The 17,106-nt window shown below is 47.3% G+C and overlaps 2 long non-coding RNA genes across 3 annotated transcripts; one reads left to right on the plus strand and one right to left on the minus strand.

Moving 5' to 3' along the window:
- Positions 1–2,281: 2,281 nt before the first annotated feature.
- On the minus strand, positions 2,282–12,005 carry LOC309836210. 2 transcript variants are annotated; one of them, XR_014298126.1, is made up of 5 exons: positions 11,783–12,005; positions 11,065–11,155; positions 8,970–9,274; positions 8,223–8,349; positions 2,282–6,251 (listed from the first exon to the last, which is right to left on the minus strand). It is a non-coding gene; the product is annotated as an uncharacterized lncRNA (long non-coding RNA). The 2 variants fall into 2 exon arrangements; XR_014298127.1 differs by lacking the exon at positions 11,783–12,005 and having other exon boundaries at positions 11,065–11,499.
- Positions 12,006–12,199: 194 nt separating this feature from the next.
- LOC309837272 lies at positions 12,200–16,790 on the plus strand. The gene is made up of 3 exons (XR_014298243.1): positions 12,200–12,321; positions 14,141–14,182; positions 16,717–16,790. It is a non-coding gene; the product is annotated as an uncharacterized lncRNA (long non-coding RNA).
- Positions 16,791–17,106: the final 316 nt, after the last annotated feature.

Raw genomic sequence — 17,106 nt, forward strand, 5'->3', positions numbered from 1 at the left:
GAAAACCAGGATGCATACAGGTAGCCACGTATGGGTTTCACAGTTACTACTGTGGTCTTATTCTCAGGATGCTCTTATCAGTCAGGTTGTGTTGAAATTCCTCCCTTGGGACTGTCTTTGGGACTAATTTCAAAGCTGCATGAAATAATCAATATGACCTTTGGTTTAAAAAAATGTACTGTCCAGTTGAGCCCTCCTTGGAGCCTTTTATATAATCAAATACATACTTTTGTGTTGCCAAAGTGGACACGAACCCTTTATGTTGTGTTTTATCCAATATTGTTACTGCACACACGGCTCTCAGTGAGAAAAAACATCATTTTTTCCGCTAAATTTATAATGTTTTGAGAATAGCTTGTGTGGTTCCTGTATTCTGTAGGAAAGTTAAGTTGCGTTTTGAAGACACTACCCTCTTATATCTCCTCTCAAGATAATTGTCTGGGTTGTAGCTGTAGCTGTACATGAATCTGAGCCTTGGGATCCATGAGAGTCAGAGAATCCACTCTCAGGAAACAATTCTTGGTTCAAAGCAGAGGGTTATTCTTTCCATAACTGGGAGCTCCTTGGGACAAGGTGGTCCATAAAGGGACCTGGGCCCCAAACTGCAAGACATATGAGATGCATCCCAGTGGGTGAAGGACCCACTAGGGTTCATTCTCTCACCATCCAGTTTTCTCTGCCTTGTCTTCATATCTGTGGTCACTCAGAGGGTCTGGCTGTGGCCTTGCTGCTCCACCCACCAAGCACTGTGTTCTGGGTAGTGGGATGATATGGATGACAGAGATATGGGTCCTGCCCTTGAGCAGGGAAGGAGCTCGTCATTAAGTATGGTACACATATGTGAAAGCAGGTGCATGCAGTGAAACAATTCTACTGCTATGGCAGAAATGTATCCTGAGTTCATGAGTGAGAGAAGGGTTGAATCTTGGAGTCATGGGACAGGTGAGCAGGGTAGTGTTCCCTGGTGTCTGAGAGCTTTGATTCTGGGGATAGAGCGGAATTCAAACCCTTCTAAGCTCTGCTGATAGTCCTGGGTCGGGTGACTCTGAGGGTGGAAAAATCAACCCAACCATTACAAGTCAATCAAATATACTCACGAAGAAGGGAAATCTCCACAAGCTGCCTGCAGAAGCCAGCTGGAGTCCTCTTGTCCAGAACTGGGTAATATCCCACCCAAAACAATCAGTGGGAAGGGAATGAGATATCCCAAAAGTCAAGAGACGGGTGAGTCCTCCAGATGAAGGAAGAAAGTGTAGCTTCCTGCCTCCCAAGCACTGTAAGGATGATTCATACACAGTGCGGCACCCTGCCGTGTGACAGAGGAGGGAAGGCTAACATAACAGATACTGGTAACAACTTATTTCTGGCAAGGACTCCAGGCAGGTCCGGAAGTGCAAGGTGTTATCATGAAAGCTTCCAATATACTTGGTACTTAAGAGAATCTTCCTGGGATGTCTGGAGGCATGAAGTTCAATTTATGGCTGAGTTCTCTTTCACAAAGACTAATCTCCAAATGTCGCTCTGTAATTACGCAGAACAAGGAAACAGCATGTTGCCTGCACTCCGAAGATGTTTCTCCGATTTAAATTTACCAGTGCTGTTTGAGTTTAGGCTAATAGCTGAATAACTTTCAACATTCACTGCATTCCTAACACTCTTCTGGGTTTGTAGTTGTTTTGTAAGATTTAAAAGTTCTTGATGACACTTGGGTAGATAAAAAGAAGAATTCTGTTACCTAGGGCTTAGGATGAGACAAGGGCATCAGGCAGGGCACACAACAGGCTGTACAGGGACACAGTAAGTAACCTGGGGCTGTAGGGAGCACCCTATACATAGCAGGTGGTCTGGGGCTACCTAGGTTTCCCAGGCTCCCCATGGATGACCTAGCTGGAATAATTTCATGGGGTCAGGGGCATACAGGCTGTCTCCAGTTGCCTGGTTTCCTGGCCCTGGGACATAAGGGATGGTGTCCAGAGTGTGAGTGCCTGATATAGACAGTGATTGGTTGTGGTCTTAATCAGCTGCTGCTCTAAAAGAGGAAATGACTAACATCAAGCCAGGGACTCAAAACTGAAATATAACTAATAAGGAGCTACTGTCTAACACAGGGAACTCTACTCAAAACTCTGTAATTGTCTATATGGGAAAAGAATCTAAAAAAGAGTGGATATATGTATACGAATAACTGATTCACTTTGCTGTACACCTGAAACTAACACAACATTGTAAATTAACTACATTGTAATAAAAATTTTTAAAAAGCAAAAACAAAACACTGGTACTGCCATAAACACAAAACTTTAGGCCAATGAAACAGAACAGAGTGCCCCAAACTGGAAGCCAGTATATTTGATCAAATAATCAACAAGAGTGCCAACGCAATTCAATGGGAGGAGGACAGTCTCTCCAACAAATTACAGTGGATATCTGCATTCAAATGAATGAAGTTGGACCCTTACCTTACACCACACCCAAAAATGAACTCAAAATAAACAAAGACCTGACAGTACGATGTAAGCTCAAAAACTCTTAGATGAAGACATAGGGGAAAAGCTTCATGACATTGGATTTATAACTTCTTGGCATTGACATGAAAAGCATAGGAAACAAAAGCAAAAATAAGGGTACAAACTTCTGTGCAAAGGACACAATCAACAGAGTGAAATGGCAAGCTACTGAATGGAAGAAAAGCATTTGCAAATCATATATTTGATAAGTGGTCAGTATCCAGATTATATAAAGAACTGCTAAAACTCACCAATAAGAAAAATTTTAAAGGGGTAAACATAGAGATTTTTACAAAGAATATACACAAATGGCCAAGAAGACATGATCATTAATCATTAGGGAAACGCTAAACAAAACTACAGTAAGGGAACTTCCCTGGTGGTCCAGTGGTAAAGAATCCACCTTGCAATGCAGGGGATGTGAGTTCGATCCCTAGTTGGGGAACTAAGATCCCAAATGCCACAGGGCAACTAAGCCCACGCATCACAACTACTGAGCTCGCGCTCCTCAACTAGAGAGCCCGCATGCTGCAAACTACAGAGCCCACACGCTCTGGAGCCTGCATGCCACAACTATACAGCCCATATGCTCTGGAGCCCACGCGCCACAACTAAAGAACAGAAAACCTGCACACCACACCTAGAGAGAAGCCCACGGGCCACAACTAGAGAAGAGAAAATCTGCATGCCACACTAGAGAAGCCCATGTGCCACAACAAAGAGCCCGCATGCTGCAACTAAGACCCGACGCAGCCATAAAAAATATATAAAATAAAATAAACAAAACTACAGTGAGATATTACCTCACATCCATTAGGATAGCTACTATTAAACATGAAACGGAAAATAGAATTATGTCAATGAGGATGTGGAGATACTGGAACTCTGTGGACGTTTGATGGGAGCATAAAATGGTATAGCCAATAAAGGAAAGAGTTCAAAATGTTAAAAATAGATTGGGGACTTCCCTGGTGGTGCAGTGGTTAAGAATCTGCCTGCCAATGCAGGGGACACGGGTTTGAGCCCTGGTCTGGGAAGATCCCACATGCCACGAAGCAACTAAGCCCGTATGCCACAACTACTGAGCCTGCGAGCCACAACTACTGAAGCCCACGTGCCTAGAGCTGGTGCTCCACAACGAGAAGCCACTGCAATGAGAAGCCCGCACTCCACAGCTAGAGAAAGGCCGTGTGCAGCAATGAAGACCCAATGCAGCCAAAAATAAATTTTTTAAAAAAATTGACCATATGATCCAGGAATTCCACTTCTGGCTATACACTGAAAATAACTGAAAACAGGATCTCAAGGAGATATTTGTGCAGTCGTTCTCACAGCTGCACTCTTTACAACAGCTAAAATATGGAAACAAGGGAAGTCTTCATCACCAGATGAATGGATAAAGATGTGTATATGCATACAATGGAGTATAACTCAGGCTTAAAAAGGAAAGGACTTCTGAAACAGAACATGTGATACGTGAAATGTGAGATTCTGGTAAATGAAGTCTTCACAAAACTACAAAAACTGTATGATTCTTCTTACATGAGGCAGCTGGGGCACTCAAATTCAAGGAGACAGAGAATAGTGGTTTCCAGGGGCTGGAGAAGGAGAGGAGTACGAGTTGTTATTTAATGAGTACAGGGTTTCATTTTTGCAAAACAAGAGGAGCTCTGGAGATTAGGTTGCACAACAGTGTGAATGTACCTCACGGTACTGAACGGCACACTAAAATACTTAAAAGATGGCAAGTTTTATGTGTGTGTATTTTAACACAATAAGAAGGAAAAAAAAAAAAAAACCCAAAAGTACATAATATGTACTTCACAGTGCCAATCAGAGCAGACTTTCGGCTGAAGTCCTTTCCCCATTTGCTTCCTTCATAAGTTCTTTCTCTGGTGTGAACTTTTTGGAGCCAAATGAATGGAAGTTTTGACTACAGACTTTCCAGCACTCACTGCACTCAGAAGGCATTTCTCTGGTGTAAATTCAACAGTGTTTAACAAGACCAGAGCTGTATGTAAAGATGTTCCCTTATTTGCTGTTCTTATAATGCCTCACATCAACGTGAACTCGCTAGTGTGTACTGACTCTGGAGTTTTACTACAAAAATTTCCCACATTAGCTGCACTAATAAGGCCTTGCTCCGGTGGGATTTGTCCAATGTCTAATGAGTGTGGAGCTGCAACAAAAGGTTTTCGTACATCGATGCACTCATAAGGCCTTTCTCCAGTATGATTTCTCTGATGTCTAATAAGGGTGTAGCGGTACCTAAAGAATTTTCCACATTTGGGGCTTCCCTCGTGGCGCAGTGATTAAGAATCCTCCTGCCAATGCAGGGGACACGGGTTCGAGCCCTGGTCCAGGAAGATCCCACATGCCGTGAAGCAACTAAGCCTGTGTGCCACAACTACTGAGCCTGAGCTCTAGAGCCCACGAGCCACAACTACTGAGCCCATGCGCTGCAACTATTGAAGCCCACATGCCCTAGAGCCCGTGCTCAACAACAAGAGAAGACACCATAATGAGAAGCCCGTGCACCACAACAAAGAGTAGCCCCCGCTCCCCACAACTAGAGAAAGCCCGCGTGCATCAACAAAGACCCAACGCAGCCAAAAATAAATAAAATAAATTAAAAATTTTTTTTTCCACATTTGCCGTACTCATAACGTCTTTGTCCAGTGTGAACTTTCTAATGAATAATGAGTGAAGAGCTGTCCATAAGGAATTTCCCACATTCGCTGCACTTGTAAGGCCTTTCTCCAGTGTGGATTTTCTGGTGCTCAACAACTGTGTCTTTGTGGCTGAAAAAGTCTTTTCACCACTGTGGATTTTCTGGTACTCAACAAGCCTATATTTGCAGGTGAAGGCTCTCCCGCATTCAGTGCACTCAAAAGGCCTTTCTCCAGTGTGAACTCTCTGGTGTCTAATGAGTGTGGAACAGTTCCTAAAGAATTTTCCACACTCACTACCACCGTAAGTTCTTTCTTCAGTGTGGATTTTCTGGTGACCAACGAGTTGGGATGGTCTAAAGAAGGCTGCACTCAAAAGGCCTTGGCCTTGTGTGAATTCTCTGGTAGTCATTGAGGCCAGATATTTCTGTAATGAATACTCCACATTCTGAGTGCTCATAAAGCCCAGGCTCAGTGTGGACTTTCTGATGCTGCTCGTGGTGGGACTTTCTAAGAAAGGCCTTCCCACATTCCCTATGCTCATAAAACTATTCTCCAGTGTGGATCTTCTCTTGGTCAACAAGTGTATGGTTATGGCTGAAGGCTTTCCCACACTGAGTGCACTTGTAAGCACTTTGCCCATTTTGAAAGTCCTCTCCATCTGCAATGTCCCCATGTGGCTTTCCCACACCATGAAGAGGCTGGTGCTGGAGAGGGCCTGTGCTGGCTGGGAAGTCCTTCCCTCCTTCCCTGCATGTGAAGGTCCTCTGTGTCATGTGGACAGTACAGTTTTTCACAAATGAAGGCCTCCCCTTGTCCTTTCAGGAAAGTTTCTCTCTAATGTGACGTTTTTGGTGCTGGCAAAGCTTTGCCTCACAAGTGTATAGTCCTTGCCCAGGGTGCATTCCACCCTGCTCAGCCAGGGACAGAATGTCTTTCAAGAGTGAGCTGCATGTCCCACAGGGCTGGGCATTCCCGATGGAGGGACCTGGCTTTGGCGTCCTGGCCAGTGACACTTCTATAGAAACACCTTGCTCTGAAGCTGTCTCCTCATCCTGGGCTCCATGCCAACAACCTGCAACCAGAGAAATGCTGGTGAAGCATATTGACACTGGTGGGGGGAGCAGCCCCACAACAAATATGTGTCACCCACACCTACGAATAAATCCATAGAACTGATGATAAGCAACAGGGGCCAGAGCCAGTGAGAAGGCCTGCTGTGCAGAGCTGTGCCTGGGAAGCTCAGATGATGGGAGAGCCCTGACAGTAGGCAAGGACACAAGGAAGGGGTACAGTGCAGGGAGGAGAAGGGTCCCCAGCTCACTCCTCTGAAAATGGCTTTCCACAAGGCCATGGCTGCTGGTGAGAAGTGAGTACTGGGTAGAAGGCTGTGTCCAGAGCCAGAGATGTCTGATTGTGACCCAGTAGTTGGTATCCAAGGACTGTTTAAAGATATGTGCAAATAGAATGGCCATTCATTAAAAACTCTACAAATAACAAATGCTGGAGACAGTGTGGAGAAAAGGGAACCCTCCTACACTGTTGGTGGGAATGTTAGTTGGTGCTGTCACTGGAAAATACTATGGAGCTTCCTCAGAAAACTAAAAAGAGAAGTACCATATGATCCTGCAATCCCACTCCTGGGCATATATCCAGATAAAACTCTAATTCAAAAAGATAAATGCACCCGTATGTTCACAGCAGCACTATTCACAATAGCCAGGACATAGAAGCAACCTAAATGTCCATCGCCAAATAGATAAAGAAGATGTGCTACATATATACAATAGAATACTGCTCAACCGTAAAAAAGAATGAAATAATACCATTTGCAGCAACATGGATGCAGCCATAGATTATCATACTAAGTGAAGTAAGTCAGAAAGAGAAAGACAAATACCATATGATTTCACTTATATGTGGAATCTAAAATATGACACAAATGAACATATCTATGAAACAGACTCATGGACATAGAAAACAGACTGGTGGTTGCCAAGGGGAGGGTGTTGGAGGAGGGATGGAGTGAGAGGTTGGGGTTAACAGACGTAAGCTACTATACATAGGATGGATAAACAACAAGGTACTACTGTATAGTACAGGGGACTATATTCAATATCCTGTGATAAACCATAATGGAAAAGAATATTAAAAAATAAAAGGATGTATATCTATGTATAACTGAATCACTTTGCTGTACAGTAGAGATTAACACAACATTGTAAATCAATTATACTTCAATTAAAAAAATACAGGAACTTGTAACTTAGATAAAAAAGATATGTGCAAATGTCACAATAGCTTAAGTGTGGGTCAAATGTTGACAGCACGGCAAAGGAATAGGAGGTGGAGACTACAAAAGTCAGGGGAGCCGAGGACTGGAAGATTAGAAATGACAATAGGAAAGAAAATGTAGAAATGAAGTGTGACCACTGTCCCTGGCATCACCCAGTGGTGGTGGCCTGGCTTCCAGTGTGATTTGAAGCCAGCTTTGACAACACCCCCTCTCCCAGCTCCTAAGCTCCAGAGCCACTTCTTTTTGGCACTGATGGAGTAATGTCCATCCTTTCAAGACACTCAGGCCCCTCTCGCTGCCTCATGGTGAGCACTTCTATGGGACCTGGCACAGACCAACCCAGGTGAAACACAGGAAAAGGGAGTGGACAGCATGCCCCCAGAGCGAGCCAACACATGACGGCCCCCATTCAAAAATCGCAAGAACTACAGAGGAGGGTCTCGCAGAGTCAGTGGTCTCTACAAGTAGTAAGCATGTATTTCTGCCACAGGCAGGCCCCCCAAAACATCAGCAAGAAGGGGGAAGGCCTCCATGCATCTGAACAGAGTAACTTGACCAGGGACAGACAAGGTTTCAGAGCAACATGGGATGGGGCTGCTTGGGGAGAGGCAGTACGGTGCACACAGCCTGGGAATGGCTCCCACACATATATGCTAGGAAACCAAGGAAGGAAGGATTACTCATGGTTTGGTTGGAAAAAACAGCCCAGCCCAGGACACTGGGGTGGGGGAAGGGTTATGAGGGCCTTACCTAGTCATGAGAGAAGTGCAAAGTTCTCCAGCATCACATGGTGGTACAGGTGTCTCTGAGCCTCATCAAGGAGCCCCCACTCCTCCTGAGAGAAATGTATGACCACGTCTGTAAAAACCACAAGTCCCTGCCAAAATGGGGATGGTTCAATCAATGCGCAGCTCATTTCTCCAGGATCTTTACTCTTTCCCCCGACAAGCCCATTCCCTCCTCAACCTCCACCCCCACTTCCCAAATGTGGAAGAGATACAAGGTCCAGTGACACCAGTGCCTCTCTCTCCTTATTTCTACTGATCACTGTGTCCAGAACACATCTTTCCAGAGAAAGCTAGAAACTTGGGGTCACCTCTGACTTGCCCTTCCATCTCATCTCCCAGTCCCACGCTCTCCACATCACTCAATGTGGGCAGGTCTGTTCAGAAAACAAACAGAAGGCAACCACTTCGCTACCTCCACGGCAGTGGCTCTTGTCCAGCGACAACCAACGTCCACCACAGTCACTTCCCCCATGTCACTCTACCTCTACCTTCACTCTCACACAGCCAGTTACAACCTGGGTCAAATACCTGGCTCCTCTACTTCAAACCTTCCCTAGCTCCTACTTCCCTCGGATTAGAGGCCCAAAACCTCAGGCTGTAATTGAGACCTGATAACTGTGTGCCCCTACCCTCCACTCACTCCCCGCAACCATAATCCTATCACATGTAACAGACTTGCAGTTCCCTGAATATTTCAGCTCAGTCTCACCTCCAGTCGTCTGGACATTCTGGATCCTGTGCCCACGACATCCTTCCACATCTTTCTCCATCAGTTGTTGGAAATGGGAAGAGCTCCATATAATCTGGGACTGAGTTCAAGACCTTAGGCCTTGGTGAAACCACAGGGACTTCAGACCCAAGGAAGGGAGGATGGGTGAACAATCTCAGGCCACCAGCATTCTTTATATGAGAGTGGCAGAACCATCAGGGTGATAACTGGGGTGGATGAAGGTCTGGCACATCCTCCATTCACCTGTACAGGTCCATAAGCATTTCTGCAAATGCCATGGGAACCTGTGGGAAGAGGGAGGCCATGAGAAATGGGCAACCACGTTAGGATTCTACAGGCTGGGCTAGACTATCACCTCTGGCCTGCCCTGGAGCAAAATGGTCTCAGCCTGATGGTCTATGCTGTTTCTCTGACCTCAGTGTCACTATTATCAGCTGTGTGACTCTTCTTTAATGACTGAACCTCCCTGAGCCTCAATTCCTTTACTGTAAAATAGGGATAACAATGGTTTCTACCTCATAAGGCTGACAGTAGTATTAAACATAAGAGGACACACTACCTATCAGCTGTAACTATACATAAGATTCACAATTTTTCATGTTTTCAGTTCAAATGAAGGGACTGGGTTTTCAAAATGTGGGTTTGCATTGTTTCTGCTTTTTTAAAAAAAAGTAGTTTTATTGGAGTATATTTGCTTTACAGTGTTTTGTTAGTTTCTGCTGTACAGCAAAGTGAATCAGTTATACGTATACATATATCCTCTCTTTTTTAGATTTCCTTCCCGTTTAGGTCACACAGAGCATTGAGTAGAGCTCCCTGTGCTATACAGTAGGTTCTCATCAGTTATCTACTTTATACATAGAGTATATATATGTCAATCCCAATCTCCCAACTCATCCCACCCCTCCTGTTTCTGCTTTTTAAGGTTTTCAGAAAATGAGATATATAACATTCCACTAAATTTGCTAACACCTAAAGTATTACCAATACTACAGGTAAATTAAATTTCAAGCAATTTTTATAAAGTGTTCCTATGTTTAATCTATTGAATGTCATCATTTCTAACTGCCCCTCTACGTGTACATATTTAGAAGGATACTGGTTAACAGATGTTTTGATCAGTAAGTATGTTTCATACATTTTAAATTTAATGAGCTGTAGGGAGAGTCTGAACAGGAAGGTCAGGTACTTTTCCTTTTTGAAAACAAGACTGTTTCCTGTTTGCAAAGGATCCGCTCAAGTGCACTGCAGGAGTCCCTTGACTATAGAGCTCTCATTCCTCTTGCCCTGAGTGGTGGAAGAGGTGTGTCAGAAGTGTGCTTGTCTGGAACCAATCTGCTCCACAAACCTGGCTATTTCTTTGTTCCACAGGGATTCTCCTCTAGGAGAAGAGCTGACCTGCAGGGCTCATTCTACATGACCTTACAGCTTCATCTCCATCCAGGCCGGCAATTCATCACATCCAGGTATCCTTTTCTACAGACACAGGCCAGAGTAACTCCTATGCCAGATATGCTCCTTTATGGAGAGAACATCAGGGACGATGAACCCCCTAATGCCCCAAACTCAAAGTCTCAGCTCTCCTGACACTCACTACAGGGCCCATCAGAAATAACAACCTTAAAAATCTCCCTCCTCGGGCTTCCCTGGTGGCGCAGTGGTTGAGAAACCGCCTGCTAATGCAGGGGACACGGGTTCGAGCCCTGGTCTGGGAGGATCCCACATGCCGTGGAGCAACTAGGCCCGTGAGCCACAACTACTGAGCCTGTGCGTCTGAAGCCTGTGATCTGCAACAAGAGAGGCCGCGATAGTGAGAGGCCCGAGCACCGCGATGAAGAGTGGCCCCCGCTTGCCACAACTAGAGAAAGCCCTCGCACAGAAACGAAGACCCAACACAGAAAAAATAAATTAATTAATTAATAAACTCCTACCCCCAACATCTTCTTAAAAAAAAAAAATCTCTCTCCTCAATCTGATCCCCAGGCCATGCCCTGGTTCAGTCCACACCCTCCACTCGTTTGACGGCTTCAGTCCAGCCCTCTTCCCCCGCATCCAGACCTTTATGTCCACATACCTATGTGCCGTCTCCACCTTGAGGTATCTTAGGGTCACACATCCACAATTTAACTCATTATCTTCTGAAACCTGATCCTTGTGGTTGCTTCCTGCCAAAAACGCAAAAACAAAACAAAAACAAAAAAAAAACCTTGAGATGGTCCTTCACTCCCTACTTCTGCTCACAGTTATACATGGCACATCAGAAAGTCCTGTAGGCTCTATTAATGAAATCTATGCAGAATCTCATCCCATCTCCCATGTCGCGCTACCTTCCTGGGCCAGCCCGCCATAATTCTCCTGGGGTCTATCGCGGTGGTCTCCTCAGCAGTCTCCCTGCCTCCATTCGCATCCCATTCTCCCAATTTTTAACTTCTAATTCTGGACACGGTTCTCCCATCCCCAATCCCTTCACAACGTTCCACGGATTGCACCTGCTCAGGTTGCCGTTTCAGGTGAGACAACTCCTCCCCCTCTGTCCACGACAAAAGCGACCCCAGGTTTCCCCAATGCTGCCGACTCCGTAGCACCTGCAAGCCGTGCACAGGGGGCCCCCCGAGGGAACTCTCTCCCTCACCCCAGTCCACGGGCTGAAAGGGGACCCCCTCCCAAGGCCGCCCTCTGTTCTGGACTCTGGGGCTGACTGTCAGGGAACCGAGCGGGCGCCCCACCGTCCGTATTTAGGACTCGGAGGCGGCAGTCGGGCCGGGTGGGGGCCCGGGAGACGCAGCACCCACCTGAGCGGGCCTCATCGGCGCAGCCTCGGTCACCGGGGTCACCGGTCGGTGGGAAGAACGGAGCCGGAAGAGGCGGCGGGCGGGGCGGGAACGAGGGCACTGCCGTCAACTACGGGCTCGGGGGGGCCTCACAGCCGCCTCTGGGCACCGGGGCCAACGCCTCTCCTCGCCTGTTCCATTCTCTTCGGTCCCGATTCAGGACTCACTGCCCTGAAAAAGGTGAAAAAACACGGAAACCGGACCCCACATGAAGCCTATGGAAGTCCCGCCCCCGAATGCGTGCAGAGGAAAACGTTCGTCTGCTGAGCCTTCATTAGCTCGGTGACCGGCGGCGGCGGTGGTAACTGGGCCAATGAAAGCTTAGAGGAGAGACTGATGGTTGCGTGCGCATCGTCTGGGGCGGGACTTCCGGAGTTCCTTCCTGTCTTTGGGGGTCTCTCTGGACGTTTAGGAGTTCCCGGCTTAAACGCCGCTTGGCGGGCATGGAGGTGACCGAACGAAAAAGCAGGTGGAGAGGCTTAGGGATGAGCCCAGCTCAGGTGGGTGATGTGTCTCCCAGGGCCCCACCCGGTGGTGCGCCCGTTCAATTCCCTGCCGGTCAGCCCCAGCGCCCAGAACAGAAGGCGGCCTTGGGAGGGGTCCCCTTTCAGCCCATGGACTGGGGTGAGGGAGAGAGTTCCCTCGGGGGGTCCCCGGTGCACGGCTTGCAGGTGCTATGGAGTCGGCAGCTTTGGGGACACCTGGAGTCTCTTGTGTCGTGGACAGAGGGGGAGGAGTTGTCTCACCTGAAACGGCAACCTGAGCAGGTGGAATCCATGGAAGGTTGTGAAGGGAATGGGGATGGGAGAACCGTATCCAGAGTTAGAAATTAAAAATTGGGAGAACGGGATGAGAATGGAGGCAGGGAGACTGCTGAGGAGACCACCGCGATAGACCCCAGGAGAATTATGGCAGGGGCTGGGCCAGGAAGGTAGTGCGACATTGGGAGATGGAATGAGATTCTGGAAAAATCTCAAACTTGGAGGAAACGGGATTTCCTGCTGCATAAAATACGGTTGTAAGTAAAAGTAGGGAATGAAGTACCATCCAAGTTTTTTGCCTGAACATCTGATAGTGGGGAGATGAGTAAGTCAGCGCGAGGAGCAGGTTCAGGGGGAAGATCATGAGTTGTATTTGGACATGTTGATCCTGACATGTATCAAGATGGAGATGTCACCAAATGGAGATACCATATGTGGAGGTGAACATATAGTCTGAAAGCAGAGGAAGGGGACAGGGTTGGAAATATCAAAGGCATGGAGGGTGTGGATTGGACCAGGGCATGGCCTGGGGATCAGATTGAGGAGGGAGTCTTAAGAGTGTTACTTGAGATGGGTCCTGTGGTGAGGGAGGGGAGGGCTGAGAGTTGGAGGGCAGGGCATGAGGGCTGGTGCTGGCATCCCTGATGCTCCCTCCAGAAAAAAGCAGACCAGACATAGGAGGGATTCTGGGATATGTCTGTAGAAAGGGAGGCCTGGATGGAGTAAGGAGCTTTCCTTCTGTAGAGCCTGAAGTGTGTGCTGGTGCGGATTCTCCACTTGCAGGCTCTGCCAACCCTCAGGGCCACTCAGCCAGTGTGTCCCAGACAAGGGCACTGCCAACTCACCTCCACCTCTCAAGGCAAGAGGGATGATCAACTGCTTCGGTCAAGGGTCCCCAACAAGCTCTGTTTTGAGGATTATTTAGTGATAGGCCTGGTGCTGAATGGACTAATAGCTGACCTGCCTGCCCAGCCCCTCCCCATGACTCATTAACTTAAGAATGTATGAAAACTAATTTAAATACTAATTAATCAACATTCCTCTAAATACATACAGGCAATTAGAAATGACCTGTTCACTCAGTTAAATTTATGCAAACACTTTTTAAATGGCTTGGCATTGATTTACCTCTAGGTATTTGCTTACAATGCAAAGTTCTATATATGACATCCTCTGAAATCTTAAAAAGCAGTAAAAATGAAGACCCTAAGTTTCAAAACTCTGCTGCTTCACTTGCACTGAAAATATGTACAAAACTATTGATCCTATGTACAATCATAGCTGATACATGGTATGTCCTCCTTACATTAGATCCCTATGAGTTTGGAAGCATTCTTATCTTCATAAACATTTTCTTTTCCCTGAGGCTCAGGGAGGCTTAGTCCTTCTCCAGTGTCACTGAGCTAGTAAGAGGCAGTACTGTTTTCTGAAGAACTGACCATAGACTGTCAGGCTGAGATCCCGTTATACCAGGGCAGGGCAAGGCTGGGGTGGTGGTCCAGCTCAGCTGTAGGGTCCTACAATGCTACCCATTTCTCAAGGCTTCCTTCTTCCTCAGGGTCCCACGGCAGTGGCAGAAATGGTTATGGACCCTGTACAGGTGAGTGGAGGGGTCCTACCTTTCACCCATCCCAATTATCACCCTGATGTTTTTTTCACTCTGATATATATGCCCTCAGGGAATGGTAGCTCCCAAGACTTCTATCCATTCTCCCTCTCTCGCATCTATAGATCATGTGCTTTCACCAGGCCCAGGATCCTATATTTAGTACCAGGTTACATGGAACAGTTCCATTTCTGACAACTGATGGGGTAAGGTGTGGCAGAGAGTCCTGACTACAGGATGCAGAATATTCAGACAGTTGCATGTGAGACTTAGCTGGGAAGGTCAGGGAACTGCATGTCTCTGTTATATCTAGTGGAAATGGGGAGCTGAGTGGGAATTACACAGGTATGAGGCCTTTAATGATAGCCTGAAGTCCTGAGCCTCTACTGAGGAAGGTGGGTGGTAGGGAAAGTTTGAATCAGAGGAGAAAGGTGCTATGACCTAGCCTAACAGGCTTCCTCTGGCTGCAAATTGGAAGAAAGATGGGGCTGGGGGTACGGATGAGTGAAGGCAGGAATATTTGGAGGGGGGATTTCCTGTAGCAATCCAGATGAGTGTTGGTGGTGTTACACAAGAATGCTAGTTGTTGAGATAGAGGATTGGTTGGTTTCTGGATGTATTTTGAACTAGAGCTGCCCATGTTTTATGTAATGGAGAGTGAGGAACTCAAGAAAGTGGGCTGATAGGAAGAATTGGGGATGACTTCAGGTTTCTGGGCTTGTTAGGAAGGATGGATGCCTCATCAACTAAAATGGGCGAAGTCAGCTTTAGGAGGAATTTGCAGGTGGAATAAGGAGAGTCCGTTTTTGTCCACGTCACAAATGTTCCAGAGACACCCAAGGGGAGGTGTTGAGTGGGCACTTTTACACAGAGGGCTGGAGTTCAGAGGACGGATTCAGGATGGAGACAGCCACAACATAGTGGCCCGTGTGTGGACTACGATGAAGCCAAAGGTAAGATTTAGGCGGCATCATTTCTAGTTTATGGTGGTGATGCCATTAGAGGACAAGGAGTGAGAATGAAGGGCCTCAGGACTAAGTCTGTGGGTTGGGTACCTGGCTGGTGGTGATGCGCATCACAAAGACAGATGAGGGAGCAGAGTGTTCTTGTCTGTGCATGACAGCGGGATGTAGGTGTGAGAGTCTTCTGAGGCCAGAGCGAACATGAGATGGATGTTGAGGGAGGAAATGGGATCAGCTAGGAGAGTCGCTAGACTTAGGGTGCAGTCACAGTGTGGGTGGGGAGGTCGGTGTACCTGGGCTTCATGTGAGGAGAGAAGGTGCTGACTGCTTATGGGACAGTTTGTGCAACACGGAAGAGGGAGAGGGCTAAGGGGACATGAGGTCTCACATAAAAAGGGTGGCTGGGGAGGAAGGAAGAAACAGGGCCAGGTGGTGAGACCTTCTAAGAAGGGCTTGGGGCAGGCCCTGGCCCCAGGGGACTTTGGTGTTCAGGGACAGGACTGGGCTGAGATGAATGCTGGATGCATTTCCATTCACTGCCTGGATTCCATGTGCAGAGTGCCCTATAAGGAGGTGAAGGAAGTGCCTATGGTGTGGGCTGGGGCTGTCTGTGGAACTGTCACTGTGGAAGGGTTAGAGTCATGAGGAAGGTGCAGTCCAACGAGTGAGATGCAGGTAAGGAGGAGTGTGAATGGTTGGCCCTGGGCCTTGGCACTGGGCGCTTGAGGACAGGGATGAGTCTGAATGTGTCTGAGGGTCAACACCTGGGGAACCCCAGGGAAACTGTGTGGCAGGAGAGGGGTAGGGCCATGCATGCAGTTCCACACCTTAGATGGTGGTTTTCTGCTCCCTCCCCCATGTGTTTTATGCTGTGTGCCGGACACAGTGATCAATGGTAATAAGGAGAGAGCAGGCACTGGTGCCACTGGGACCTGGTATATATTCCATGGTGGGACGTGTGGGAGGAGGATGAGCAGGGATGGATGTGTAGGGGGAGGGCTGAAGGTCCTGGAAAGGGAAGTGCATCAGTGATTGCACCCACAGGATTTTAACTAGTGGAGACGAGTGAGTCGTGATACAGAGAGGCCAATGACATTAAAAGACAGTTTTATTACTTATATTTCCCAAGAGGAGGAGGTACACTATGTAACAGAACTACCTCTAGAAGCACCAGATTCGGTCAGGAGGCGTGAGCACAAGCTAAGGGACACCAAAGGTCAGAGCCTTTATTAGACTTTTGAGGGAAATGCAGAGAGGATTGGATGAAAAGTTTATGGGTGACTAGTTTGTATAATTCTGTGTACCTGGGGTAAGGGAACTGTCCCCAGCTGTCTGTTACCTGGCCCTGGGCTGCTTTAGGGCAGGGGAAATACTGACCTGGTTCGTGAGAGTTAGTTAAGGAGTCGGTTGAGAGTATGGGCTCTGGATTGCAAGGGAGATGTAAACAAATTTGGGCATTAGTTTAGCCCTGTAATTAATGGATGGCAAATAGATAAATACAGAATCCACAAAAATATAGTTGAAACAAGAAGCTGTCCATGAACCAAACTCTTCCAATTTTGGCAGGACCGTGTGGTCTTTGAGGACGTGGCTGTGTATTTCTCCCAGGAGGAGTGGGGCCTCCTTGATGAAGCTCAGAGACACTTGTACCATGCTGTGATGATGGAGAACTTTGCACTTGTGACCTCCCTAGGTAAGGTCCACAAGCTCAGCCAGTTCCCTGAGCTGTGCTCTGTTCTTTCCCTTTTCCCAGGGGGCAGCTCTGTACTCCCCACACTGAGACCACGGATACTGCTTCCTTTCCTGGTTTCCTGGCATATGTGTTGTTGGTGCCGGGGCTGGACTGTGTGTACAGTGTCATTTTTCTCTGCAGGGAGCCCCATCTCTTCTACTCTGAGTCCTTCCAAGATAGAGCTCAGGAGTCAGAAATCTAGATTTTGTCTGAGACTCCTTCAG

The sequence above is a fragment of the Grampus griseus genome (assembly GCF_964374135.1).
Source record: "Grampus griseus genome assembly, chromosome: 19".
In the NCBI taxonomy this organism is placed as follows: domain Eukaryota; kingdom Metazoa; phylum Chordata; class Mammalia; order Artiodactyla; family Delphinidae; genus Grampus; species Grampus griseus.